Source organism: Marmota marmota, unplaced genomic scaffold (assembly GCF_001458135.2).
Source record: "Marmota marmota marmota unplaced genomic scaffold, marMar, whole genome shotgun sequence".
Classification (NCBI taxonomy): domain Eukaryota; kingdom Metazoa; phylum Chordata; class Mammalia; order Rodentia; family Sciuridae; genus Marmota; species Marmota marmota.
In genome coordinates, this window is record NW_025999869.1 from 23484653 (window position 1) to 23488837 (window position 4185).

Sequence of the window (4185 nt, forward strand, 5' to 3'; positions counted from 1 at the left end):
CCCAGGGCCACTGCGGGCCCGCCCCGCGCACTCCCACTCCACCCCTACTCCGGCTTGCCCCGGAGGAAGGCTGTCCTTGGAAAATCGAGTGACCCCAGCCCACGGTCATTCCCCTCGTTCCGCATTCGCTCAGCCTGGGGGCTTCTGTGGCCCTCTCCTCGCCCACCTCTCTGGAGACATCTAGCTCCCCAGCGCAAGTGAGGGGATCACCTGGGCACCTGCTGCCCTCTTCAGAAAGGACGCCAGAACTGAATCCCCGAAAACCATTATGGCTCCCCAAGCCCATGAATGTGTGTCAAGAAGGAAGGGTTTTAGCCCTCCCAGCGTCTCTGTCTTGAGAGATTGACATCGCCCCCTCTAGGTCGCTCACCTGCTTTCGGGGAGTTACAGGCAGTAAGCCTACTCTGCCTGAGGTGCTGCATAGGCTTCTGATGAGAGGAAATCACAACCTGGCACCTACTGGCGCAACTAACCCAGGACTCAGTTTCCTCAACTACGACATGATAACAGTCCTACCTTGCTGGTTTGCAGTGATGCAGGGAAACGATATTTGTAAAGTGCTTGCCCCATTCTGGCACCAGATACTGCTGTTTTGAAGGTTCCTGCCCCCAGAGTCTAATAATGAACAAAATGACACCTTCCCCCTTTGCATCTTTGGAATTGCCTTAGAGAAAGGGAATAGGAGAAGGGATTCATAGAAGCAACTGTGATCCCTCCTAGCACTCCTGCCTCAGGCCATTTTGCTCTGGACCTTGCAAAGGAGCTCTGAAAAGGCAGCATTGATGTCTTCTTTGGGTCCCCAAGACTTGACCCTGGAGATGTTGGGCAGTATGGAGAAATTACACAAGGTTGGCCAAGGCAATAGGTCTAGCCCATGGTCCCATGCCTCTTGATAAGGGCAATAACTCCTGTACTCACAACTAGAACCTTGCCCCATTTGTATTCCTAGAGACTGAGCTAGGTGCTAATTTTCCATACAGAACTTTCTTCACCTTCCCAAAGCTGCTGACTCAGAAGTAAACAGTTCTTTCAGGTGTGTCATTCCCTTCAGCGTGGCTCTCCTTCTAGGGCAGCACCTAGTTGCAGTGATGCGGTGTTGAGAGCCACAGCCGAGTTGGGATGGCGCCTAGCATTTTGCCAGAAGGAGTGACGCCAGCGAGCCATTAAGATGATGATAATTAAGTTAAGCTGTGTATAATTGCTGTGACTGGATGATGCTGGATTGAAACAGGCTGTGTATTCAGTGGTATATAGACCCCTGCTGTCCCGGCAATAGGGCGGCTCCTGCTGCCTTGGGCACCGCTACTTTTGAGTTCTCCCAGAGTTCCCTTTGAGTTCCGGTTGAGCTCTCCCAGGGATTCCTGGAGAGTAAGCGTTGGTTGGAAAAGTTGCGGTGGAGGGAGGTCGGGTTGGTGTGGAGTTCCTGGAAGGACCGCGTGGGTGGCCTTCACATGAGTTCGGAAATAAAGTTTGTTCCTGCTTGAGTGGCTCCTGATTTGTGCCCAGCCAGACTGCGGCAATGCAGCTATAAACAGACACATCAGTGCAGCATCCCACCTGTCAATCACTCTACTCTCTCCCTTCCACAGATGAGATGGATGGATTAATTCAATTCTGGTAAGACTAGAATTTGAGTGCTTTGACTAATGCAAAGCCTAGTTCCTGGGAGACCAGCAGGAATGGGTCAGAGCTGTCTCCTAGATAGTGGCGGGTCAGGAGCTAGGAAAGGCAAGGGGGCAGCAGGACCTTCCAGGAAGGAGTCTAGCAGGGTGTGAAGTCAAATGGAAGGCACTGAGGCACTGGAATGGGGAGGTGGATTTGGGTGCTATAAGTGACAATAGGAGTGAGAACCTGTTCCGGGAACCAAGACCTTCCAAGCAAGAAAAGCAGAAAATAAGTGACTCCTGAGTCATGACATCCATTCTTTATGAAGTAGATAGATGCTTGTCCCATCCTTGAGAACCTTGTATAGTGCCCTTGAATAGAAAATTCAGAATGAGATTAGGGAGAGAAACTTTGCATCTCTTTAGCCTCAGGAATTGACAACAGAGACCTCATGAAGGCAACAGGAGACTAAAAAGTGCTTTAAAACAAAAATTTTGTATTAGTTCACCTGTATGTGCATATATATACATAATGACCACCTTTCCATGTTATAAATGTACATCCACAATATCATTTGTAATGGGTGCATATTTTCTATCATAAGGATAAATAAAAATTTACCCAATTAATCCCCTATTGTAGGACATTTAGGTTATTTCCATTTTTTCATAATACAAACAACACTGTTAGCAAAATCTTTGCACACATCAATAATTTTTTGCTTAGGAGAAATTCCCCAGTGTTAGGATTTACCAATGAAACTGTCACTTACATCTTTAAAGCGTTCTTTGGCTTTTTTTTTTTTTAACTTTTAGCTTTAGGGATTCTTATTTCATTTTGAAACCTGTAAGAATCTGCTTATCATGATTGGAGATGCTATGAGCTAGCTAACCCCTGTTTAAGTACCCAAAGTTTTTATTATAAATGGTTTCAATTAATCCTCTACAAGAGAATTCCCTGTGATGCTATGTCGAACACATGGTCTCCCATAAGTTCTTAGTAATTCAGGGTGGGCTCTCTTCCCTCAGACTCAAAGTACTAATCATCTCTAATCCAACCATCTTCTCTAAGTAGATGTCCTCCAAGCCCAAGCTGCTCTGGTTGCCCAGTGGACATCCCCCTACAATTCTATTCACATACACACACCTCTCCATCCTCCCTGGTGAAATCTTTCCCATCTTTTTTACCTCAACTAGTCCTCTGGGTCTTCCTTTGATGCATCAGGTTATGATTTCACATTCCAGGACCAGGTTGCTGCTACATCTTCCCTGGGGTCCTCCCTCCCTATTAGGCCTGCCTCGGAAAATAGGGAACAAAATGTCTTTCACTGCAATGTCACACTAATTTTGAGGATCTCCCTAACATTTGAGTCCACTCAGGAGCCTTCTGAGCTCCCTCACTTGTCTCAGTCCCACATTCAAATCTCTGCTCAACCTTGTTCAGGGGGTCCCATTCTGACTTCTCTCCTCAACAAACAGTTCCTCTAATATATGTGTGTGTGTGTATGTGTATATATATATATATATATATATATATATATATATATATATANATATATATATATATATATATATATATATATATATATAGCTAAGGATCAAACTCAGTGACTCATATGTGTTAGGCAAATGCTGTACCACTGAACCCAACCCCAGTTCTCCCATTTCTGATAGTAACTAGAGGAATGTAGAAAGAATTCAGAATTTGAGTCTGAAGCTGCATTCTTGTGCTTTTCTCACTTGCTGTGAAATCTTATAAAGTTAGTGTCCCTCTCTGGGCCTCAGTTTTCTCATCTGTAAAGATAATCTCTGCCCATCTCACCTAATCATTGTGAAGGTTGTTAAACAAAATGATGAGATGCCCTTGTTTTGGAGTGAGCTCCTCTACTAGGCTTCAACACAACCAGACCTAGCCAAAATGGAGTCACTTATGCTAAGTACCACATAATCTTTTAAGGGAACAGATAGATTCCAAACCAGACCAAGTTTTCCTGAAAGCAAGAGATTCTAATCTATCTGAGTCAACATAATAAGTAAATCCCCTCTGCTTTAATACTTGTTTAAAAACAAAACAAAACAAAGTAATCTGAAGTATTCTGATGTTAACCAATCGGGATTTGGGGTTGGGGTTCTATTTTTCCCCCTTGTTCCTGCCTCATATACCCCAGTGTTCTGCTATTGATGGAGACTGCCTGATTCATGAATTGTGAATAAAAGCCACTTAGATCTATAGCTAAATTTGTTATCCTTTGTTCATTCTTTGACAAGATGAAATTATGTAGACTATCAAAATCATTTTCAAACTGTAAAATATTAATCAAATGTAATGTATTCATAGGAATTCATAAACCTTTCACTGCACATCGAACACTTTATATTCTTCCCCTCATGCCTCCTTCCATTTTCTCATCTCTCTGTTCCCTGATTCTTAGCAACACTGACTTCTCTTCCCTTCCCTCTCCACACACTTCAGTTTCTCTCTCTCTCTCTCTCTCTCCCTCTCTCTCTCTCTGTCTCTCTGTCTCTCTCTCTCTCTCTCTCTGTCTCTCTCTCCTTTTTTGGGGGGCGGGGGGGGGGGAAA